The sequence below is a fragment of the Triplophysa dalaica genome, chromosome 22 (genome assembly GCF_015846415.1).
Source record: "Triplophysa dalaica isolate WHDGS20190420 chromosome 22, ASM1584641v1, whole genome shotgun sequence".
NCBI classification, from domain to species: Eukaryota; Metazoa; Chordata; class Actinopteri; order Cypriniformes; family Nemacheilidae; genus Triplophysa; species Triplophysa dalaica.
In genome coordinates, this window is record NC_079563.1 from 5,684,650 (window position 1) to 5,708,788 (window position 24,139).

General features: G+C 44.4%; 18 non-coding genes and 1 pseudogene across 18 annotated transcripts; all 19 read right to left on the reverse strand.

Moving 5' to 3' along the window:
* Positions 1-2,620: 2,620 nt before the first annotated feature.
* On the reverse strand, positions 2,621-2,784 carry LOC130412322 (U1 spliceosomal RNA). The gene has a single exon (XR_008905207.1). It is a non-coding gene; the product is annotated as a U1 spliceosomal RNA (small nuclear RNA).
* Positions 2,785-3,604: 820 nt separating this feature from the next.
* Positions 3,605-3,795, reverse strand: LOC130412436 (U2 spliceosomal RNA). The gene has a single exon (XR_008905318.1). It is a non-coding gene; the product is annotated as a U2 spliceosomal RNA (small nuclear RNA).
* Positions 3,796-4,604: 809 nt separating this feature from the next.
* LOC130412376 (U1 spliceosomal RNA) lies at positions 4,605-4,766 on the reverse strand. The gene has a single exon (XR_008905263.1). It is a non-coding gene; the product is annotated as a U1 spliceosomal RNA (small nuclear RNA).
* Positions 4,767-5,566: 800 nt separating this feature from the next.
* LOC130412456 (U2 spliceosomal RNA) lies at positions 5,567-5,757 on the reverse strand. The gene has a single exon (XR_008905338.1). It is a non-coding gene; the product is annotated as a U2 spliceosomal RNA (small nuclear RNA).
* An 807-nt stretch (positions 5,758-6,564) lies between these two features.
* LOC130412323 (U1 spliceosomal RNA) lies at positions 6,565-6,728 on the reverse strand. Its single transcript, XR_008905208.1, has one exon. It is a non-coding gene; the product is annotated as a U1 spliceosomal RNA (small nuclear RNA).
* Positions 6,729-7,552: 824 nt separating this feature from the next.
* LOC130412530 (U2 spliceosomal RNA) lies at positions 7,553-7,729 on the reverse strand (annotated as a pseudogene).
* Positions 7,730-11,648: 3,919 nt separating this feature from the next.
* On the reverse strand, positions 11,649-11,812 carry LOC130412324 (U1 spliceosomal RNA). Its single transcript, XR_008905209.1, has one exon. It is a non-coding gene; the product is annotated as a U1 spliceosomal RNA (small nuclear RNA).
* Positions 11,813-12,644: 832 nt separating this feature from the next.
* LOC130412437 (U2 spliceosomal RNA) lies at positions 12,645-12,835 on the reverse strand. The gene has a single exon (XR_008905319.1). It is a non-coding gene; the product is annotated as a U2 spliceosomal RNA (small nuclear RNA).
* Positions 12,836-13,644: 809 nt separating this feature from the next.
* Positions 13,645-13,806, reverse strand: LOC130412377 (U1 spliceosomal RNA). The gene has a single exon (XR_008905264.1). It is a non-coding gene; the product is annotated as a U1 spliceosomal RNA (small nuclear RNA).
* An 812-nt stretch (positions 13,807-14,618) lies between these two features.
* On the reverse strand, positions 14,619-14,809 carry LOC130412457 (U2 spliceosomal RNA). Its single transcript, XR_008905339.1, has one exon. It is a non-coding gene; the product is annotated as a U2 spliceosomal RNA (small nuclear RNA).
* An 807-nt stretch (positions 14,810-15,616) lies between these two features.
* On the reverse strand, positions 15,617-15,780 carry LOC130412325 (U1 spliceosomal RNA). Its single transcript, XR_008905210.1, has one exon. It is a non-coding gene; the product is annotated as a U1 spliceosomal RNA (small nuclear RNA).
* An 850-nt stretch (positions 15,781-16,630) lies between these two features.
* On the reverse strand, positions 16,631-16,821 carry LOC130412466 (U2 spliceosomal RNA). Its single transcript, XR_008905347.1, has one exon. It is a non-coding gene; the product is annotated as a U2 spliceosomal RNA (small nuclear RNA).
* Positions 16,822-17,627: 806 nt separating this feature from the next.
* LOC130412326 (U1 spliceosomal RNA) lies at positions 17,628-17,791 on the reverse strand. The gene has a single exon (XR_008905211.1). It is a non-coding gene; the product is annotated as a U1 spliceosomal RNA (small nuclear RNA).
* Positions 17,792-18,637: 846 nt separating this feature from the next.
* On the reverse strand, positions 18,638-18,828 carry LOC130412468 (U2 spliceosomal RNA). The gene has a single exon (XR_008905349.1). It is a non-coding gene; the product is annotated as a U2 spliceosomal RNA (small nuclear RNA).
* An 808-nt stretch (positions 18,829-19,636) lies between these two features.
* Positions 19,637-19,800, reverse strand: LOC130412327 (U1 spliceosomal RNA). The gene has a single exon (XR_008905213.1). It is a non-coding gene; the product is annotated as a U1 spliceosomal RNA (small nuclear RNA).
* An 831-nt stretch (positions 19,801-20,631) lies between these two features.
* Positions 20,632-20,822, reverse strand: LOC130412438 (U2 spliceosomal RNA). Its single transcript, XR_008905320.1, has one exon. It is a non-coding gene; the product is annotated as a U2 spliceosomal RNA (small nuclear RNA).
* Positions 20,823-21,626: 804 nt separating this feature from the next.
* Positions 21,627-21,790, reverse strand: LOC130412339 (U1 spliceosomal RNA). The gene has a single exon (XR_008905227.1). It is a non-coding gene; the product is annotated as a U1 spliceosomal RNA (small nuclear RNA).
* An 812-nt stretch (positions 21,791-22,602) lies between these two features.
* On the reverse strand, positions 22,603-22,793 carry LOC130412439 (U2 spliceosomal RNA). Its single transcript, XR_008905321.1, has one exon. It is a non-coding gene; the product is annotated as a U2 spliceosomal RNA (small nuclear RNA).
* An 807-nt stretch (positions 22,794-23,600) lies between these two features.
* On the reverse strand, positions 23,601-23,764 carry LOC130412328 (U1 spliceosomal RNA). Its single transcript, XR_008905214.1, has one exon. It is a non-coding gene; the product is annotated as a U1 spliceosomal RNA (small nuclear RNA).
* Between the last annotated feature and the right edge of the window lie 375 nt (positions 23,765-24,139).

Sequence of the window (24,139 nt, forward strand, 5' to 3'; positions counted from 1 at the left end):
GGACCCTGGCTCCAACAATCCTTCCACTTCTTAGATCTTTGTAAAAAATAAGGGGAGAGCACATTGTTGCAATAAAAGACATGAGCTTTAAAAGTTTTTAACATTAATAAAACACTCTGGGCTCGTACAGGGAATCTCACACTTCTTACATTGAATTGGGCAGATTGTAAGAGTCATGAGCAGTATGGTTAAAAACATGAGCATTAAAAGGAAATATGCAAGCAGCTACAAACTTAAAATCAGAGAATTTCTTGTGACACTAGTTCCTCCTTAATCCCAATAGTTATGGGATCAGGAGGAACAGTGTCCATCACTTTAGGAGCAGCAGAGGAGCTCTCTTGTTGCTCCTTCGGTGATGATGTTTTTAGCTTAACGTGCAAAAAGGAAACCTCATTTGGGGATTCATGAGGCCACACACGGTCCAGACTTTCTGAAGAAGAACTATCTGGCCGCGGTGTAGCCTTCAATCTTTTCTCCTCTGCATCAACCAGAGGAGATCCCGCAGGTCTTTTTTGCACCTGAGCGTTTGGGAGGGAACAGTCAGTTACACTCCTATCAGACTCCATGCTTATTTCGGAGACAGTGATTAGGGAGGAAGTCGTATCCTCCTCTCCCTCATTCTGTTCATTTCCATTTTGGGAGGTGACTTCCTCCCCCTGTTCAACCGAACCCTCCGACTCCGCCCCTGGGGCCGCCCCATCCTCCCTTTGTTGCCCAGTCCCTGTGGCTGGCTGGGCGAGTGGGATTCCCGCCAAAACCTCAGGGACCGCCTCCTTCCTTTGTTCTTCGGTTTGTGGGGCGGCCATTTTGTTGCCCTTTAGTTTGTTGGCAAAACTTTTCGGGCAATCTCTGTAGAGATGGGTAGATTCTCCACAGAGATTACACCTCCTGCCATTGGTACATTGTTCAAAACTATGACCAATTTCTCTGCACTTCCCACATATCAGCTCTATGCATGCTTCAGCGAGATGCCCCATGTTGCCACATTTTCTACATAATTTTGGCATCCCCTGATAATGGATGTAGCCTCTGTTCTCTCCTAGCACAATCATGGAAGGCAGCTGTTTCAGGCCCTGGTAGCCCCTGGCGTCTTCCCATTGTTTAATGGGAATTCGCCAGGCACATGTCCAGATGCCATCCTCATCTAACACTTTGACTGGCAGACTTCGAACAGTGCAAAATCTACCCAACCACACACATATGTCTTCACCAGTCACTGTCTCATTGAACATTCTGACAAACACAGTTTTGAGTGTGTTGTCATGCAGCTTTTCAACAGTAAACATGGCGAACTGGGACTTAACATTTTCAAAACGTGACCAAAACTCAATGAGCAGGGAAGCGGTTTTAAAACTTAGATCAAAACCTTTGTTAAAAGGCAAGGTCAACAAACAATTTAAATCACAAGCATTAAAATTCAAAACTTTTTGTACTAGCTTCCTGGAGAAGTCCAAACGGGACAACCCCAGGGGCTTTCCATCTACCTCTTTAAATAAAAACCGCACACTGTGGTGCCTCCGCAAGCCGGCCCGAGCAGCCGACATGGTGGAGGCACCCACAGCAGGTAGTAAAACAAATAAAAACAACAACAAAAAATAAGCAATAAATAAGCAATAAATAAGTAAAAACACTCACCTTAAAACCGATCCTTGATGAAAAGGTCCCTTTAAAAGCTGCTTGTCCTAGCAGTATACCTCCTGAAGTTTGTCGACTCGTGTATTGGTAAACACGAGTCAGAGAAACCTCCAAGAGGCGATCGCAACACAACCTATTGACCAGACAAGTGATCTTAGCCAAAAGGCCGAGAAGCGATGCCCACAATGGGTGGCAAAAGGCAGAGCGTGGGGCGGCACCGACTATTGGGCTTGCGGTGCACATGCGCCTCAAAGGTCAGCGTGTGATCGTACGAACACACAATCAAATGTATCGTTTAAACAACAGAATCAATTAACCAATTAACGAAAGAAGAAATAATTAAATGGGCTATTTTTGAAGACCTGAACGAATGAAGGAACGGACTGAAAATCAAATGTATCGTTTAAACAACAGAATCAATTAACCGATTAACGAAAGAAGAAATAATTAAATGGGCTATTTATGAAGACCTGAACGAATGAAGGAACGGACTGACAATCAAATGTATTGTTTAAACAATAGAATAAATTAACCGATTAACGAAAGAAGAAATAATTAAATGGGCTATTTATGAAGACCTGAACGGATGAAGGAACGGACGAGCACGCACACGTTTCACAGAAATGAAGGTCAGCGTGGTCTGGCAGAATCTCCGTCGAAGATGCGTTCTATACTCGTCTGATGAGGCGTCCAAAATATGAACGAAAAAACAATTAAACAAATGAATCAAACATAAAACCAGCAAACGAATAAATGAATATCTAAATAATTATATATATAAATATACCTACATGCATACATACATACATGTATGTGTGTTTGGGAACGACGGAACAGCAAACAACCGTATTAAAAAAAAACATGGTATTAGGAAGTAATCGATCACTCGATTTGGTGCTCGTCTCTTGCGGAATCTGCAGATCTGACGCCAACAAGGTTCGAAATACGGACACAATACAAAATCTCTCTTCTTTTGATACATGATAAGGGGAGAGCGCGAACGCAGTCCCCCACTACCAGAAATTATGCAGTCGAGATTCCCACATTTGGGGAATTCGCAAAAGTCAACCCAACCTGAGTGCAATGGCCGAGCCTCGTCCTGGGTGAACCGCCTTCGTGATCATGGTGTCTCCCCTGCCAGGTAAGTATGATTTGCCCCGTTCGGGCAAGACATCGCTTACTTGCCTCTGCCATGCGCATCAACGCTGACCCCGAGCGAGCGTTCGGCAACTGCAAGTTCCAGTTGATTGCTCTGTAGAACCCGTGGGAAAGCGCACGAAGGCGACGGTCCACAGGCAAACATACACATGAACAGACAAATACATTAAGAATTCAACGCAAACAGTCCACATATGTGCTGAAAGTGTTTCAATTGGATGCTGGACACCTTTTGCATTTAAGCATTTGGCAGACGCCTTTATCCAAAGCGACTTACATTGCTTTATCCTATACATTTACATAGGTATTTGCAATTCCCAGGGATCGTACCCAAAACCTGTTAACGCAATGCTCTTACCACTGAGCTACAGGAAGCCCCGTTCTCTCTCTATCACACAACAGCATTTAAGCCAGGCGCAAGCGTCTCTAATAGGAACTACGTTCTTCAACACATAACTATCCGCATACATTTAGCGCTTTAGTGAGTGCGTGCGTGAGACTGTGAGAGAGTGAGAGTGAGAGTGTGAGAGAGTGAGTGAGTGAGTGAGTGAGTGAGTGAGTGAGTGAGTGAGTGAGTGAGTGACTGAGTGACTGAGTGAGTGAGTGAGTGAGTGAGTGAGTGAGTGAGTGAGTGAGTGAGTGAGTGACCGAGTGAGTGAGTGACCGAGTGAGTGAGTGACCGAGTGAGTGACTGAGTGAGTGAGTGAGTGAGTACTTGCCAAAGTATTTTTCTGTATAAGACAGTCACGTGAGAAATAAAACTTTGCGTCTTCTCATCACTACCTTTCAACACAAGCTGCTATCCCCGAAAGGGGAATGCACCGTTCCTGGAGACACTGCAATACCAGGTCGATGCGTGGAGTGGGCGGAGCAAGCCCCGCTTCCAGCTCCGCGTTTCAAAAATCCATTTAATATATGGTCCCCAGATAGGGGACGTATCAGATATTAAACTGATAAGAACAGATACTACACTTGATCTTAGCCAAAAGGCCGAGAAGCGATGCCCACAATGGGTGGCAAAAGGCAGAGCGTGGGGCGGCACCGACTATTGGGCTTGCGGTGCACATGCGCCTCAAAGGTCAGCGTGTGATCGTACGAACACACAATCAAATGTATCGTTTAAACAACAGAATCAATTAACCAATTAACGAAAGAAGAAATAATTAAATGGGCTATTTTTGAAGACCTGAACGAATGAAGGAACGGACAGAAAATCAAATGTATCGTTTAAACAACAGAATCAATTAACCGATTAACGAAAGAAGAAATAATTAAATGGGCTATTTATGAAGACCTGAACGAATGAAGGAACGGACTGACAATCAAATGTATTGTTTAAACAATAGAATAAATTAACCGATTAACGAAAGAAGAAATAATTAAATGGGCTATTTATGAAGACCTGAACGGATGAAGGAACGGACGAGCACGCACACGTTTCACAGAAATGAAGGTCAGCGTGGTCTGGCAGAATCTCCGTCGAAGATGCGTTCTATACTCGTCTGATGAGGCGTCCAAAATATGAACGAAAAAACAATTAAACAAATGAATCAAACATAAAACCAGCAAACGAATAAATGAATATCTAAATAATTATATATATAAATATACCTACATGCATACATACATACATGTATGTGTGTTTGGGAACGACGGAACAGCAAACAACTGTATTAAAAAAAAACATGGTATTAGGAAGTAATCGATCACTCGATTTGGTGCTCGTCTCTTGCGGAATCTGCAGATCTGACGCCAACAAGGTTCGAAATACGGACACAATACAAAATCTCTCTTCTTTTGATACATGATAAGGGGAGACTGCGAACGCAGTCCCCCACTACCAGAAATTATGCAGTCGAGATTCCCACATTTGGGGAATTCGCAAAAGTCAACCCAACCTGAGTGCAATGGCCGAGCCTCGTCCTGGGTGAACCGCCTTCGTGATCATGGTGTCTCCCCTGCCAGGTAAGTATGATTTGCCCCGTTCGGGCAAGACATCGCTTACTTGCCTCTGCCATGCGCATCAACGCTGACCCCGAGCGAGCGTTCGGCAACTGCAAGTTCCAGTTGATTGCTCTGTAGAACCCGTGGGAAAGCGCACGAAGGCGACGGTCCACAGGCAAACATACACATGAACAGACAAATACATTAAGAATTCAACGCAAACAGTCCACATATGTGCTGAAAGTGTTTCAATTGGATGCTGGACACCTTTTGCATTTAAGCATTTGGCAGACGCCTTTATCCAAAGCGACTTACATTGCTTTATCCTATACATTTACATAGGTATTTGCAATTCCCAGGGATCGTACCCAAAACCTGTTAACGCAATGCTCTTACCACTGAGCTACAGGAAGCCCCGTTCTCTCTCTATCACACAACAGCATTTAAGCCAGGCGCAAGCGTCTCTAATAGGAACTACGTTCTTCAACACATAACTATCCGCATACATTTAGGGCTTTAGTGAGTGCGTGCGTGAGACTGTGAGAGAGTGAGAGTGAGAGTGTGAGAGAGTGAGTGAGTGAGTGAGTGAGTGAGTGACTGAGTGACTGAGTGAGTGAGTGAGTGAGTGAGTGAGTGAGTGACTGAGTGAGTGAGTGAGTGAGTGACCGAGTGAGTGAGTGACCGAGTGAGTGAGTGACCGAGTGAGTGACTGAGTGAGTGAGTGAGTGAGTACTTGCCAAAGTATTTTTCTGTATAAGACAGTCACGTGAGAAATAAAACTTTGCGTCTTCTCATCACTACCTTTCAACACAAGCTGCTATCCCCGAAAGGGGAATGCACCGTTCCTGGAGACACTGCAATACCAGGTCGATGCGTGGAGTGGGCGGAGCAAGCCCCGCTTCCAGCTCCGCGTTTCAAAAATCCATTTAATATATGGTCCCCAGATAGGGGACGTATCAGATATTACACTGATAAGAACAGATACTACACTTGATCTTAGCCAAAAGGCCGAGAAGCGATGCCCACAATGGGTGGCAAAAGGCAGAGCGTGGGGCGGCACCGACTATTGGGCTTGCGGTGCACATGCGCCTCAAAGGTCAGCGTGTGATCGTACGAACACACAATCAAATGTATCGTTTAAACAACAGAATCAATTAACCAATTAACGAAAGAAGAAATAATTAAATGGGCTATTTTTGAAGACCTGAACGAATGAAGGAACGGACTGAAAATCAAATGTATCGTTTAAACAACAGAATCAATTAACCGATTAACGAAAGAAGAAATAATTAAATGGGCTATTTATGAAGACCTGAACGAATGAAGGAACGGACTGACAATCAAATGTATTGTTTAAACAATAGAATAAATTAACCGATTAACGAAAGAAGAAATAATTAAATGGGCTATTTATGAAGACCTGAACGGAAGAAGGAACGGACGAGCACGCACACGTTTCACAGAAATGAAGGTCAGCGTGGTCTGGCAGAATCTCCGTCGAAGATGCGTTCTATACTTGTCTGATGAGGCGTCCAAAATATGAACGAAAAAACAATTAAACAAATGAATCAAACATAAAACCAGCAAACGAATAAATGAATATCTAAATAATTATATATATAAATATACCTACATGCATACATACATACATGTATGTGTGTTTGGGAACGACGGAACAGCAAACAACCGTATTAAAAAAAAACATGGTATTAGGAAGTAATCGATCACTCGATTTGGTGCTCGTCTCTTGCGGAATCTGCAGATCTGACGCCAACAAGGTTCGAAATACGGACACAATACAAAATCTCTCTTCTTTTGATACATGATAAGGGGAGAGCGCGAACGCAGTCCCCCACTACCAGAAATTATGCAGTCGAGATTCCCACATTTGGGGAATTCGCAAAAGTCAACCCAACCTGAGTGCAATGGCCGAGCCTCGTCCTGGGTGAACCGCCTTCGTGATCATGGTGTCTCCCCTGCCAGGTAAGTATGATTTGCCCCGTTCGGGCAAGACATCGCTTACTTGCCTCTGCCATGCGCATCAACGCTGACCCCGAGCGAGCGTTCGGCAACTGCAAGTTCCAGTTGATTGCTCTGTAGAACCCGTGGGAAAGCGCACGAAGGCGACGGTCCACAGGCAAACATACACATGAACAGACAAATACATTAAGAATTCAACGCAAACAGTCCACATATGTGCTGAAAGTGTTTCAATTGGATGCTGGACACCTTTTGCATTTAAGCATTTGGCAGACGCCTTTATCCAAAGCGACTTACATTGCTTTATCCTATACATTTACATAGGTATTTGCAATTCCCAGGGATCGTACCCAAAACCTGTTAACGCAATGCTCTTACCACTGAGCTACAGGAAGCCCCGTTCTCTCTCTATCACACAACAGCATTTAAGCCAGGCGCAAGCGTCTCTAATAGGAACTACGTTCTTCAACACATAACTATCCGCATACATTTAGGGCTTTAGTGAGTGCGTGCGTGAGACTGTGAGAGAGTGAGAGTGAGAGTGTGAGAGAGTGAGTGAGAGAGTGAGTGAGTGAGTGAGTGAGTGAGTGAGTGAGTGAGTGAGTGAGTGAGTGACTGAGTGACTGAGTGAGTGAGTGAGTGAGTGAGTGAGTGAGTGAGTGACCGAGTGAGTGACCGAGTGAGTGAGTGACCGAGTGAGTGACTGAGTGAGTGACTGAGTGAGTGAGTGAGTGAGTACTTGCCAAAGTATTTTTCTGTATAAGACAGTCACGTGAGAAATAAAACTTTGCGTCTTCTCATCACTACCTTTCAACACAAGCTGCTATCCCCGAAAGGGGAATGCACCGTTCCTGGAGACACTGCAATACCAGGTCGATGCGTGGAGTGGGCGGAGCAAGCCCCGCTTCCAGCTCCGCGTTTCAAAAATCCATTTAATATATGGTCCCCAGATAGGGGACGTATCAGATATTAAACTGATAAGAACAGATTTTTTCTTTCGAAAAAAGTTTATTGTCATCATGTTTTCATCTTTAAATCTCAAATTCATAACATTAACATTTCAATTTTAAAATTCACACAAAAAAAAAAACCATTTCAAAGGGTGAATCATAGAAAGAGAGATAAAAACAACATAAAACAAGGGATGACATAAAATGCATGTTAAACATGTTTAAAAATTCAAACACATGCTTAAAAAGGTATAAAACACGTGTTTAAAAATTCCAAACATGTTTAAAAACTCTTTACGGTGTTTAAAAAGGTATAAAACGAGGAAGTGACCATTAAAACACAACATCTTAAAAAAAAACCACGGTCTCTCGTCATCTGTTGTTCAGAACCGGGATGAGTCCCTGACAAGATGGCCATCACCCGCTCTGCAGAACAAGCCAATTTCCTTCCATTTCCGACAGCCAGCGGAAATCCTCTCCCTCCGGCCCGCTGGCCCGCTGTTCCCGTAGCCAGATTGGTGAGGGTGCATCTACAGGCGACCAGGTGCGGGGGCAAAGCCGGGGCCCTAAGCGTGACCCCAGCCCCCTCCTCCGAATGACAAGGCCCGGCACCCCTAAAGCTTAGATGTCATCATCTGCTCGCAAGCGTGGAGGGGCACCGTAACCTGTTTCCCCGCCAGCAGGTTTCTGGTGGTCCAGATGACTTCCTTTGTTATGTTCAGGGTGAGCCAGAGCGAGATGAATTGCTGTGATGTCAAAGCTCTCAAGCTCCGGCCCACCCCGTGGAAGGCGAGCTTGCAGTCCATCTGGACCCCACCCGCTGGCAGGCACGGGAAACTAGGGGGCCAGTTAAGGTCACACAGGCCCCGCGCAGTGCCGCACTCCCAGAGGAGGTGTCTCACCGGCTCCGGAGCATTACACCCCGGGCGTGGACAGATCTGGTTCCTGGCCCTTCCTCTGGAGTGCATAACCGCCCTGGCTGGGAGGATTTCATGAACCGCCATCCACATCAGGTCCTTGAGCCGGTTCTGAAGAGCGGGGTGGGCTGTATTCCTCAATACTTGTGTGGCTTCACCTAGCGTGAGCCCTGGAATTGGACTCACTGGTTCCCGGTCCTGCACAAGAGAGACAAGAGACTTGTGGTTAGTTAAAACATAAAGTTTCCGGTCCTCCACGCTGCATATCTTTAAAAACATTTCAAAAAGTAGCATGTGGGGCTGTAATTCCTCTAAAAGCTCATATCTCATTTTTCACAGTAAAACCATACACATTAAGAGCGTTAAAAGCACTGTCTAAAAATGTCAAAGTTGCTAAAAAGTGCTCGCCCCATTCTTTTTTGTTGGATCCACTCCATGAAGGAGGGACCCTGGCTCCAACAATCCTTCCACTTCTTAGATCTTTGTAAAAAATAAGGGGAGAGCACATTGTTGCAATAAAAGACATGAGCTTTAAAAGTTTTTAACATTAATAAAACACTCTGGGCTCGTACAGGGAATCTCACACTTCTTACATTGAATTGGGCAGATTGTAAGAGTCATGAGCAGTATGGTTAAAAACATGAGCATTAAAAGGAAATATGCAAGCAGCTACAAACTTAAAATCAGAGAATTTCTTGTGACACTAGTTCCTCCTTAATCCCAATAGTTATGGGATCAGGAGGAACAGTGTCCATCACTTTAGGAGCAACAGAGGAGCTCTCTTGTTGCTCCTTCGGTGATGATGTTTTTAGCTTAACGTGCAAAAAGGAAACCTCATTTGGGGATTCATGAGGCCACACACGGTCCAGACTTTCTGAAGAAGAACTATCTGGCCGCGGTGTAGCCTTCAATCTTTTCTCCTCTGCATCAACCAGAGGAGATCCCGCAGGTCTTTTTTGCACCTGAGCGTTTGGGAGGGAACAGTCAGTTACACTCCTATCAGACTCCATGCTTATTTCGGAGACAGTGATTAGGGAGGAAGTCGTATCCTCCTCTCCCTCATTCTGTTCATTTCCATTTTGGGAGGTGACTTCCTCCCCCTGTTCAACCGAACCCTCCGACTCCGCCCCTGGGGCCGCCCCATCCTCCCTTTGTTGCCCAGTCCCTGTGGCTGGCTGGGCGAGTGGGATTCCCGCCAAAACCTCAGGGACCGCCTCCTTCCTTTGTTCTTCGGTTTGTGGGGCGGCCATTTTGTTGCCCTTTAGTTTGTTGGCAAAACTTTTCGGGCAATCTCTGTAGAGATGGGTAGATTCTCCACAGAGATTACACCTCCTGCCATTGGTACATTGTTCAAAACTATGACCAATTTCTCTGCACTTCCCACATATCAGCTCTATGCATGCTTCAGCGAGATGCCCCATGTTGCCACATTTTCTACATAATTTTGGCATCCCCTGATAATGGATGTAGCCTCTGTTCTCTCCTAGCACAATCATGGAAGGCAGCTGTTTCAGGCCCTGGTAGCCCCTGGCGTCTTCCCATTGTTTAATGGGAATTCGCCAGGCACATGTCCAGATGCCATCCTCATCTAACACTTTGACTGGCAGACTTCGAACAGTGCAAAATCTACCCAACCACACACATATGTCTTCACCAGTCACTGTCTCATTGAACATTCTGACAAACACAGTTTTGAGTGTGTTGTCATGCAGCTTTTCAACAGTAAACATGGCGAACTGGGACTTAACATTTTCAAAACGTGACCAAAACTCAATGAGCAGGGAAGCGGTTTTAAAACTTAGATCAAAACCTTTGTTAAAAGGCAAGGTCAACAAACAATTTAAATCACAAGCATTAAAATTCAAAACTTTTTGTACTAGCTTCCTGGAGAAGTCCAAACGGGACAACCCCAGGGGCTTTCCATCTACCTCTTTAAATAAAAACCGCACACTGTGGTGCCTCCGCAAGCCGGCCCGAGCAGCCGACATGGTGGAGGCACCCACAGCAGGTAGTAAAACAAATAAAAACAACAACAAAAAATAAGCAATAAATAAGCAATAAATAAGTAAAAACACTCACCTTAAAACCGATCCTTGATGAAAAGGTCCCTTTAAAAGCTGCTTGTCCTAGCAGTATACCTCCTGAAGTTTGTCGACTCGTGTATTGGTAAACACGAGTCAGAGAAACCTCCAAGAGGCGATCGCAACACAACCTATTGACCAGACAAGTGATCTTAGCCAAAAGGCCGAGAAGCGATGCCCACAATGGGTGGCAAAAGGCAGAGCGTGGGGCGGCACCGACTATTGGGCTTGCGGTGCACATGCGCCTCAAAGGTCAGCGTGTGATCGTACGAACACACAATCAAATGTATCGTTTAAACAACAGAATCAATTAACCAATTAACGAAAGAAGAAATAATTAAATGGGCTATTTTTGAAGACCTGAACGAATGAAGGAACGGACTGAAAATCAAATGTATCGTTTAAACAACAGAATCAATTAACCGATTAACGAAAGAAGAAATAATTAAATGGGCTATTTATGAAGACCTGAACGAATGAAGGAACGGACTGACAATCAAATGTATTGTTTAAACAATAGAATAAATTAACCGATTAACGAAAGAAGAAATAATTAAATGGGCTATTTATGAAGACCTGAACGGATGAAGGAACGGACGAGCACGCACACGTTTCACAGAAATGAAGGTCAGCGTGGTCTGGCAGAATCTCCGTCGAAGATGCGTTCTATACTCGTCTGATGAGGCGTCCAAAATATGAACGAAAAAACAATTAAACAAATGAATCAAACATAAAACCAGCAAACGAATAAATGAATATCTAAATAATTATATATATAAATATACCTACATGCATACATACATACATGTATGTGTGTTTGGGAACGACGGAACAGCAAACAACCGTATTAAAAAAAAACATGGTATTAGGAAGTAATCGATCACTCGATTTGGTGCTCGTCTCTTGCGGAATCTGCAGATCTGACGCCAACAAGGTTCGAAATACGGACACAATACAAAATCTCTCTTCTTTTGATACATGATAAGGGGAGAGCGCGAACGCAGTCCCCCACTACCAGAAATTATGCAGTCGAGATTCCCACATTTGGGGAATTCGCAAAAGTCAACCCAACCTGAGTGCAATGGCCGAGCCTCGTCCTGGGTGAACCGCCTTCGTGATCATGGTGTCTCCCCTGCCAGGTAAGTATGATTTGCCCCGTTCGGGCAAGACATCGCTTACTTGCTTCTGCCATGCGCATCAACGCTGACCCCGAGCGAGCGTTCGGCAACTGCAAGTTCCAGTTGATTGCTCTGTAGAACCCGTGGGAAAGCGCACGAAGGCGACGGTCCACAGGCAAACATACACATGAACAGACAAATACATTAAGAATTCAACGCAAACAGTCCACATATGTGCTGAAAGTGTTTCAATTGGATGCTGGACACCTTTTGCATTTAAGCATTTGGCAGACGCCTTTATCCAAAGCGACTTACATTGCTTTATCCTATACATTTACATAGGTATTTGCAATTCCCAGGGATCGTACCCAAAACCTGTTAACGCAATGCTCTTACCACTGAGCTACAGGAAGCCCCGTTCTCTCTCTATCACACAACAGCATTTAAGCCAGGCGCAAGCGTCTCTAATAGGAACTACGTTCTTCAACACATAACTATCCGCATACATTTAGCGCTTTAGTGAGTGCGTGCGTGAGACTGTGAGAGAGTGAGAGTGAGAGTGTGAGAGAGTGAGTGAGTGAGTGAGTGAGTGAGTGAGTGAGTGAGTGAGTGAGTGACTGAGTGACTGAGTGAGTGAGTGAGTGAGTGAGTGAGTGAGTGAGTGACTGAGTGAGTGAGTGAGTGAGTGAGTGAGTGACCGAGTGAGTGAGTGACCGAGTGAGTGAGTGACCGAGTGAGTGACTGAGTGAGTGAGTGAGTGAGTACTTGCCAAAGTATTTTTCTGTATAAGACAGTCACGTGAGAAATAAAACTTTGCGTCTTCTCATCACTACCTTTCAACACAAGCTGCTATCCCCGAAAGGGGAATGCACCGTTCCTGGAGACACTGCAATACCAGGTCGATGCGTGGAGTGGGCGGAGCAAGCCCCGCTTCCAGCTCCGCGTTTCAAAAATCCATTTAATATATGGTCCCCAGATAGGGGACGTATCAGATATTAAACTGATAAGAACAGATACTACACTTGATCTTAGCCAAAAGGCCGAGAAGCGATGCCCACAATGGGTGGCAAAAGGCAGAGCGTGGGGCGGCACCGACTATTGGGCTTGCGGTGCACATGCGCCTCAAAGGTCAGCGTGTGATCGTACGAACACACAATCAAATGTATCGTTTAAACAACAGAATCAATTAACCAATTAACGAAAGAAGAAATAATTAAATGGGCTATTTTTGAAGACCTGAACGAATGAAGGAACGGACTGAAAATCAAATGTATCGTTTAAACAACAGAATCAATTAACCGATTAACGAAAGAAGAAATAATTAAATGGGCTATTTATGAAGACCTGAACGAATGAAGGAACGGACTGACAATCAAATGTATTGTTTAAACAATAGAATAAATTAACCGATTAACGAAAGAAGAAATAATTAAATGGGCTATTTATGAAGACCTGAACGGATGAAGGAACGGACGAGCACGCACACGTTTCACAGAAATGAAGGTCAGCGTGGTCTGGCAGAATCTCCGTCGAAGATGCGTTCTATACTCGTCTGATGAGGCGTCCAAAATATGAACGAAAAAACAATTAAACAAATGAATCAAACATAAAACCAGCAAACGAATAAATGAATATCTAAATAATTATATATATAAATATACCTACATGCATACATACATACATGTATGTGTGTTTGGGAACGACGGAACAGCAAACAACCGTATTAAAAAAAAACATGGTATTAGGAAGTAATCGATCACTCGATTTGGTGCTCGTCTCTTGCGGAATCTGCAGATCTGACGCCAACAAGGTTCGAAATACGGACACAATACAAAATCTCTCTTCTTTTGATACATGATAAGGGGAGACTGCGAACGCAGTCCCCCACTACCAGAAATTATGCAGTCGAGATTCCCACATTTGGGGAATTCGCAAAAGTCAACCCAACCTGAGTGCAATGGCCGAGCCTCGTCCTGGGTGAACCGCCTTCGTGATCATGGTGTCTCCCCTGCCAGGTAAGTATGATTTGCCCCGTTCGGGCAAGACATCGCTTACTTGCCTCTGCCATGCGCATCAACGCTGACCCCGAGCGAGCGTTCGGCAACTGCAAGTTCCAGTTGATTGCTCTGTAGAACCCGTGGGAAAGCGCACGAAGGCGACGGTCCACAGGCAAACATACACATGAACAGACAAATACATTAAGAATTCAACGCAAACAGTCCACATATGTGCTGAAAGTGTTTCAATTGGATGCTGGACACCTTTTGCATTTAAGCATTTGGCAGACGCCTTTATCCAAAGCGACTTACATTGCTTTATCCTATACATTTACATAGGTATTTGCAATTCCCAGGGATCGTACCCAAAACCTGTTAACGCAATGCTCTTACCACTGAGCTACAGGAAGCCCCGTTCTCTCTCTATCACACAACAGCATTTAAGCCAGGCGCAAGCGTCTCTAATAGGAACTACGTTCTTCAACACATAACTATCCGCATACATTTAGGGCTTTAGTGAGTGCGTGCGTGAGACTGTGAGAGAGTGAGAGTGAGAGTGTGAGAGAGTGAGTGAGTGAGTGAGTGAGTGAGTGACTGAGTGACTGAGTGAGTGAGTGAGTGAGTGAGTGAGTGAGTGAGTGAGTGAGTGACTGAGTGAGTGAGTGAGTGAGTGACCGAGTGAGTGAGTGACCGAGTGAGTGAGTGACCGAGTGAGTGACTGAGTGAGTGAGTGAGTGAGTACTTGCCAAAGTATTTTTCTGTATAAGACAGTCACGTGAGAAATAAAACTTTGCGTCTTCTCATCACTACCTTTCAACACAAGCTGCTATCCCCGAAAGGGGAATGCACCGTTCCTGGAGACACTGCAATACCAGGTCGATGCGTGGAGTGGGCGGAGCAAGCCCCGCTTCCAGCTCCGCGTTTCAAAAATCCATTTAATATATGGTCCCCAGATAGGGGACGTATCAGATATTACACTGATAAGAACAGATACTACACTTGATCTTAGCCAAAAGGCCGAGAAGCGATGCCCACAATGGGTGGCAAAAGGCAGAGCGTGGGGCGGCACCGACTATTGGGCTTGCGGTGCACATGCGCCTCAAAGGTCAGCGTGTGATCGTACGAACACACAATCAAATGTATCGTTTAAACAACAGAATCAATTAACCAATTAACGAAAGAAGAAATAATTAAATGGGCTATTTTTGAAGACCTGAACGAATGAAGGAACGGACTGAAAATCAAATGTATCGTTTAAACAACAGAATCAATTAACCGATTAACGAAAGAAGAAATAATTAAATGGGCTATTTATGAAGACCTGAACGAATGAAGGAACGGACTGACAATCAAATGTATTGTTTAAACAATAGAATAAATTAACCGATTAACGAAAGAAGAAATAATTAAATGGGCTATTTATGAAGACCTGAACGGAAGAAGGAACGGACGAGCACGCACACGTTTCACAGAAATGAAGGTCAGCGTGGTCTGGCAGAATCTCCGTCGAAGATGCGTTCTATACTTGTCTGATGAGGCGTCCAAAATATGAACGAAAAAACAATTAAACAAATGAATCAAACATAAAACCAGCAAACGAATAAATGAATATCTAAATAATTATATATATAAATATACCTACATGCATACATACATACATGTATGTGTGTTTGGGAACGACGGAACAGCAAACAACCGTATTAAAAAAAAACATGGTATTAGGAAGTAATCGATCACTCGATTTGGTGCTCGTCTCTTGCGGAATCTGCAGATCTGACGCCAACAAGGTTCGAAATACGGACACAATACAAAATCTCTCTTCTTTTGATACATGATAAGGGGAGAGCGCGAACGCAGTCCCCCACTACCAGAAATTATGCAGTCGAGATTCCCACATTTGGGGAATTCGCAAAAGTCAACCCAACCTGAGTGCAATGGCCGAGCCTCGTCCTGGGTGAACCGCCTTCGTGATCATGGTGTCTCCCCTGCCAGGTAAGTATGATTTGCCCCGTTCGGGCAAGACATCGCTTACTTGCCTCTGCCATGCGCATCAACGCTGACCCCGAGCGAGCGTTCGGCAACTGCAAGTTCCAGTTGATTGCTCTGTAGAACCCGTGGGAAAGCGCACGAAGGCGACGGTCCACAGGCAAACATACACATGAACAGACAAATACATTAAGAATTCAACGCAAACAGTCCACATATGTGCTGAAAGTGTTTCAATTGGATGCTGGACACCTTTTGCATTTAAGCATTTGGCAGACGCCTTTATCCAAAGCGACTTACATTGCTTTATCCTATACATTTACATAGGTATTTGCAATTCCCAGGGATCGTACCCAAAACCTGTTAACGCAATGCTCTTACCACTGAGCTACAGGAAGCCCCGTTCTCTCTCTATCACACAACAGCATTTAAGCCAGGCGCAAGCGTCTCTAATAGGAACTACGTTCTTCAACACATAACTATCCGCATACATTTAGGGCTTTAGTGAGTGCGTGCGTGAGACTGTGAGAGAGTGAGAGTGAGAGTGTGAGAGAGTGAGTGAGTGAGTGCGTGCGTGAGACTGTGAGAGAGTGAGAGTGAGTGAGTGAGTGACTGAGTGAGTGAGTGAGTGAGTGAGTGAGTGAGTGAGTGAGTGAGTGAGTGACTGAGTGAGTGAGTGAGTGAGTGAGTGAGTGACCGAGTGAGTGAGTGACCGAGTGAGTGAGTGACCGAGTGAGTGACTGAGTGAGTGAGTGAGTGAGTGAGTACTTGCCAAAGTATTTTTCTGTATAAGACAGTCACGTGAGAAATAAAACTTTGCGTCTTCTCATCACTACCTTTCAACACAAGCTGCTATCCCCGAAAGGGGAATGCACCGTTCCTGGAGACACTGCAATACTAGGTCGATGCGTGGAGTGGGCGGAGCAAGCCCCGCTTCCAGCTCCGCGTTTCAAAAATCCATTTAATATATGGTCCCCAGATAGGGGACGTATCAGATATTAAACTGATAAGAACAGATACTACACTTGATCTTAGCCAAAAGGCCGAGAAGCGATGCCCACAATGGGTGGCAAAAGGCAGAGCGTGGGGCGGCACCGACTATTGGGCTTGCGGTGCACATGCGCCTCAAAGGTCAGCGTGTGATCGTACGAACACACAATCAAATGTATCGTTTAAACAACAGAATCAATTAACCAATTAACGAAAGAAGAAATAATTAAATGGGCTATTTTTGAAGACCTGAACGAATGAAGGAACGGACTGAAAATCAAATGTATCGTTTAAACAACAGAATCAATTAACCGATTAACGAAAGAAGAAATAATTAAATGGGCTATTTATGAAGACCTGAACGAATGAAGGAACGGACTGACAATCAAATGTATTGTTTAAACAATAGAATAAATTAACCGATTAACGAAAGAAGAAATAATTAAATGGGCTATTTATGAAGACCTGAACGGATGAAGGAACGGACGAGCACGCACACGTTTCACAGAAATGAAGGTCAGCGTGGTCTGGCAGAATCTCCGTCGAAGATGCGTTCTATACTTGTCTGATGAGGCGTCCAAAATATGAACGAAAAAACAATTAAACAAATGAATCAAACATAAAACCAGCAAACGAATAAATGAATATCTAAATAATTATATATATAAATATACCTACATGCATACATACATACATGTATGTGTGTTTGGGAACGACGGAACAGCAAACAACCGTATTAAAAAAAAACATGGTATTAGGAAGTAATCGATCACTCGATTTGGTGCTCGTCTCTGCGGAATCTGCAGATCTGACGCCAACAAGGTTCGAAAAACGGACACAATACAAAATCTCTCTTCTTTTGATACATGATAAGGGGAGAGCGCGAACGCAGTCCCCCACTACCAGAAATTATGCAGTCGAGATTCCCACATTTGGGGAATTCGCAAAAGTCAACCCAACCTGAGTGCAATGGCCGAGCCTCGTCCTGGGTGAACCGCCTTCGTGATCATGGTGTCTCCCCTGCCAGGTAAGTATGATTTGCCCCGTTCGGGCAAGACATCGCTTACTTGCCTCTGCCATGCGCATCAACGCTGACCCCGAGCGAGCGTTCGGCAACTGCAAGTTCCAGTTGATTGCTCTGTAGAACCCGTGGGAAAGCGCACGAAGGGCGACGGTCCACAGGCAAACATACACATGAACAGACAAATACATTAAGAATTCAACGCAAACAGTCCACATATGTGCTGAAAGTGTTTCAATTGGATGCTGGACACCTTTTGCATTTAAGCATTTGGCAGACGCCTTTATCCAAAGCGACTTACATTGCTTTATCCTATACATTTACATAGGTATTTGCAATTCCCAGGGATCGTACCCAAAACCTGTTAACGCAATGCTCTTACCACTGAGCTACAGGAAGCCCCGTTCTCTCTCTATCACACAACAGCATTTAAGCCAGGCGCAAGCGTCTCTAATTGGAACTACGTTCTTCAACACATAACTATCCGCATACATTTAGGGCTTTAGTGAGTGCGTGCGTGAGACTGTGAGAGAGTGAGAGTGAGAGTGTGAGAGAGTGAGTGAGTGAGTGCGTGCGTGAGGACTGTGAGTGAGTGAGTGAGTGAGTGAGTTGAGTGACTGAGTGAGTGAGTGATGAGTGAGTGAGTGAGTGAGTGAGTGAGTGAGTGAGTGACTGAGTGAGTGAGTGAGTGAGTGACCGAGTGAGTGAGTGACCGAGTGAGTGAGTGACCGAGTGAGTGACTGAGTGAGTGAGTGAGTGAGTACTTGCCGAAAGTATTTTTCTGTATAAGACAGTCACGTGAGAATAAAACTTTGCGTCTTCTCATCACTACCTTTCAACACAAGCTGCTATCCCCGAAAGGGGAATGCACCGTTCCTGGAGACACTGCAATACCAGGTCGATGCGTGGAGTGGGCGGAGCAAGCCCCGCTTCCAGCTCCGCGTTTCAAAAATCCATTTAATATATGGTCCCCAGATAGGGGACGTATCAGATATTAAACTGATAAGAACAGATACGACACTTGATCTTAGCCAAAAGGCCGAGAAGCGATGCCCACAATGGGTGGCAAAAGGCAGAGCGTGGGGCGGCACCCGACTATTGGGCTTGCGGTGCACATGCGCCTCAAAGGTCAGCGTGTGATCGTACGAACACACAATCAAATGTATCGTTTAAAACAACAGAATCAATTAACCAATTAACGAAAGAAGAAATAATTAAATGGGCTATTTTTGAAGACCTGAACGAATGAAGGAACGGACTGAAAATCAAATGTATCGTTTAAACAACAGAATCAATTAACCGATTAACGAAAGAAGAAATAATTAAATGGGCTATTTATGAAGACCTGAACGAATGAAGGAACGGACTGACAATCAAATGTATTGTTTAAACAATAGAATATATTAACCGATTAACGAAAGAAGAAATAATTAAATGGGCTATTTATGAAGACCTGAACGGATGAAGGAACGGACGAGCACGCACACGTTTCACAGAAATGAAGGTCAGCGTGGTCTGGCAGAATCTCCGTCGAAGATGCGTTCTATACTCGTCTGATGAGGCGTCCAAAATATGAACGAAAAAACAATAAACAAATGAATCAAACATAAAACCAGCAAACGAATAAAGGAATATCTAAATAATTATATATATAAATATACCTACATGCATACATACATACATGTATGTGTGTTTGGGAACGACGGAACAGCAAACAACCGTATTAAAAAAAAACATGGTATTAGGAAGTAATCGATCACTCGATTTGGTGCTCGTCTCTTGCGGAATCTGCAGATCTGACGCCAACAAGGTTCGAAATACGGACACAATACAAAATCTCTCTTCTTTTGATACATGATAAGGGGAGAGCGCGAACGCAGTCCCCCACTACCAGAAATTATGCAGTCGAGATTCCCACATTTGGGGAATTCGCAAAAGTCAACCCAACCTGAGTGCAATGGCCGAGCCTCGTCCTGGGTGAACCGCCTTCGTGATCATGGTGTCTCCCCTGCCAGGTAAGTATGATTTGCCCCGTTCGGGCAAGACATCGCTTACTTGCCTCTGCCATGCGCATCAACGCTGACCCCGAGCGAGCGTTCGGCAACTGCAAGTTCCAGTTGATTGCTCTGTAGAACCCGTGGGAAAGCGCACGAAGGCGACGGTCCACAGGCAAACATACACATGAACAGACAAATACATTAAGAATTCAACGCAAACAGTCCACATATGTGCTGAAAGTGTTTCAATTGGATGCTGGACACCTTTTGCATTTAAGCATTTGGCAGACGCCTTTATCCAAAGCGACTTACATTGCTTTATCCTATACATTTACATAGGTATTTGCAATTCCCAGGGATCGTACCCAAAACCTGTTAACGCAATGCTCTTACCACTGAGCTACAGGAAGCCCCGTTCTCTCTCTATCACACAACAGCATTTAAGCCAGGCGCAAGCGTCTCTAATAGGAACTACGTTCTTCAACACATAACTATCCGCATACATTTAGGGCTTTAGTGAGTGCGTGCGTGAGACTGTGAGAGAGTGAGAGTGAGAGTGTGAGAGAGTGAGTGAGTGAGTGAGTGAGTGAGTGATGAGTGAGTGAGTGAGTGATGAGTAGTGAGTATGATGAATGAGTGAGTGAGTGAGTGAGTGAGTTGAGAGAGTGAGTGAGTGAGTGAGTGAGTGAGTGACTGAGTGAGTGAGTGAGAGTGAGTGAGTGACCGAGTGAGTGAGACTGAGTGAGTGAGTGAGTGAGTACTTGCCAAAGTATTTTTCTGTATAAGACAGTCACGTGAGAAATAAAACTTTGCGTCTTCTCATCACTACCTTTCAACACAAGCTGCTATCCCCGAAAGGGGAATGCACCGTTCCTGGAGACACTGCAATACCAGGTCGATGCGTGGAGTGGGCGGAGCAAGCCCCGCTTCCAGCTCCGCGTTTCAAAAATCCATTTAATATATGGTCCCCAGATAGGGGACGTATCAGATATTAAACTGATAAGAACAGATACTACACTTGATCTTAGCCAAAAGGCCGAGAAGCGATGCCCACAATGGGTGGCAAAAGGCAGAGCGTGGGGCGGCACCGACTATTGGGCTTGCGGTGCACATGCGCCTCAAAGGTCAGCGTGTGATCGTACGAACACACAATCAAATGTATCGTTTAAACAACAGAATCAATTAACCAATTAACGAAAGAAGAAATAATTAAATGGGCTATTTTTGAAGACCTGAACGAATGAAGGAACGGACTGAAAATCAAATGTATCGTTTAAACAACAGAATCAATTAACCGATTAACGAAAGAAGAAATAATTAAATGGGCTATTTATGAAGACCTGAACGAATGAAGGAACGGACTGACAATCAAATGTATTGTTTAAACAATAGAATAAATTAACCGATTAACGAAAGAAGAAATAATTAAATGGGCTATTTATGAAGACCTGAACGGATGAAGGAACGGACGAGCACGCACACGTTTCACAGAAATGAAGGTCAGCGTGGTCTGGCAGAATCTCCGTCGAAGATGCGTTCTATACTCGTCTGATGAGGCGTCCAAAATATGAACGAAAAAACAATTAAACAAATGAATCAAACATAAAACCAGCAAACGAATAAATGAATATCTAAATAATTATATATATAAATATACCTACATGCATACATACATACATATGTGTGTTTGGGAACGACGGAACAGCAAACAACCGTATTAAAAAAAAACATGGTATTAGGAAGTAATCGATCACTCGATTTGGTGCTCGTCTCTTGCGGAATCTGCAGATCTGACGCCAACAAGGTTCGAAATACGGACACAATACAAAATCTCTCTTCTTTTGATACATGATAAGGGAGAGCGCGAACGCAGTCCCCCACTACCAGAAATTATGCAGTCGAGATTCCCACATTTGGGGAATTCGCAAAAGTCAACCCAACCTGAGTGCAATGGCCGAGCCTCGTCCTGGGTGAACCGCCTTCGTGATCATGGTGTCTCCCCTGCCAGGTAAGTATGATTTGCCCCGTTCGGGCAAGACATCGCTTACTTGCCTCTGCCATGCGCATCAACGCTGACCCCGAGCGAGCGTTCGGCAACTGCAAGTTCCAGTTGATTGCTCTGTAGAACCCGTGGGAAAGCGCACGAAGGCGACGGTCCACAGGCAAACATACACATGAACAGACAAATACATTAAGAATTCAACGCAAACAGTCCACATATGTGCTGAAAGTGTTTCAATTGGATGCTGGACACCTTTTGCATTTAAGCATTTGGCAGACGCCTTTATCCAAAGCGACTTACATTGCTTTATCCTATACATTTACATAGGTATTTGCAATTCCCAGGGATCGTACCCAAAACCTGTTAACGCAATGCTCTTACCACTGAGCTACAGGAAGCCCCGTTCTCTCTCTATCACACAACAGCATTTAAGCCAGGCGCAAGCGTCTCTAATAGGAACTACGTTCTTCAACACATAACTATCCGCATACATTTAGGGCTTTAGTGAGTGCGTGCGTGAGACTGTGAGAGAGTGAGAGTGAGAGTGTGAGAGAGTGAGTGAGTGAGTGAGTGAGTGAGTGAGTGAGTGAGTGAGTGAGTGAGTGAGTGAGTGAGTGAGTGAGTGAGTGAGTGAGTGACTGAGTGAGTGAGTGAGTGAGTGACCGAGTGAGTGAGTGACCGAGTGAGTGAGTGACCGAGTGAGTGACTGAGTGAGTGAGTGAGTGAGTACTTGCCAAAGTATTTTTCTGTATAAGACAGTCACGTGAGAAATAAAACTTTGCGTCTTCTCATCACTACCTTTCAACACAAGCTGCTATCCCCGAAAGGGGAATGCACCGTTCCTGGAGACACTGCAATACCAGGTCGATGCGTGGAGTGGGCGGAGCAAGCCCCGCTTCCAGCTCCGCGTTTCAAAAATCCATTTAATATATGGTCCCCAGATAGGGGACGTATCAGATATTAAACTGATAAGAACAGATACTACACTTGATCTTAGCCAAAAGGCCGAGAAGCGATGCCCACAATGGGTGGCAAAAGGCAGAGCGTGGGGCGGCACCGACTATTGGGCTTGCGGTGCACATGCGCCTCAAAGGTCAGCGTGTGATCGTACGAACACACAATCAAATGTATCGTTTAAACAACAGAATCAATTAACCAATTAACGAAAGAAGAAATAATTAAATGGGCTATTTTTGAAGACCTGAACGAATGAAGGAACGGACTGAAAATCAAATGTATCGTTTAAACAACAGAATCAATTAACCGATTAACGAAAGAAGAAATAATTAAATGGGCTATTTATGAAGACCTGAACGAATGAAGGAACGGACTGACAATCAAATGTATTGTTTAAACAATAGAATAAATTAACCGATTAACGAAAGAAGAAATAATTAAATGGGCTATTTATGAAGACCTGAACGGATGAAGGAACGGACGAGCACGCACACGTTTCACAGAAATGAAGGTCAGCGTGGTCTGGCAGAATCTCCGTCGAAGATGCGTTCTATACTCGTCTGATGAGGCGTCCAAAATATGAACGAAAAAACAATTAAACAAATGAATCAAACATAAAACCAGCAAACGAATAAATGAATATCTAAATAATTATATATATAAATATACCTACATGCATACATACATACATGTATGTGTGTTTGGGAACGACGGAACAGCAAACAACCGTATTAAAAAAAAACATGGTATTAGGAAGTAATCGATCACTCGATTTGGTGCTCGTCTCTTGCGGAATCTGCAGATCTGACGCCAACAAGGTTCGAAATACGGACACAATACAAAATCTCTCTTCTTTTGATACATGATAAGGGGAGAGCGCGAACGCAGTCCCCCACTACCAGAAATTATGCAGTCGAGATTCCCACATTTGGGGAATTCGCAAAAGTCAACCCAACCTGAGTGCAATGGCCGAGCCTCGTCCTGGGTGAACCGCCTTCGTGATCATGGTGTCTCCCCTGCCAGGTAAGTATGATTTGCCCCGTTCGGGCAAGACATCGCTTACTTGCCTCTGCCATGCGCATCAACGCTGACCCCGAGCGAGCGTTCGGCAACTGCAAGTTCCAGTTGATTGCTCTGTAGAACCCGTGGGAAAGCGCACGAAGGCGACGGTCCACAGGCAAACATACACATGAACAGACAAATACATTAAGAATTCAACGCAAACAGTCCACATATGTGCTGAAAGTGTTTCAATTGGATGCTGGACACCTTTTGCATTTAAGCATTTGGCAGACGCCTTTATCCAAAGCGACTTACATTGCTTTATCCTATACATTTACATAGGTATTTGCAATTCCCAGGGATCGTACCCAAAACCTGTTAACGCAATGCTCTTACCACTGAGC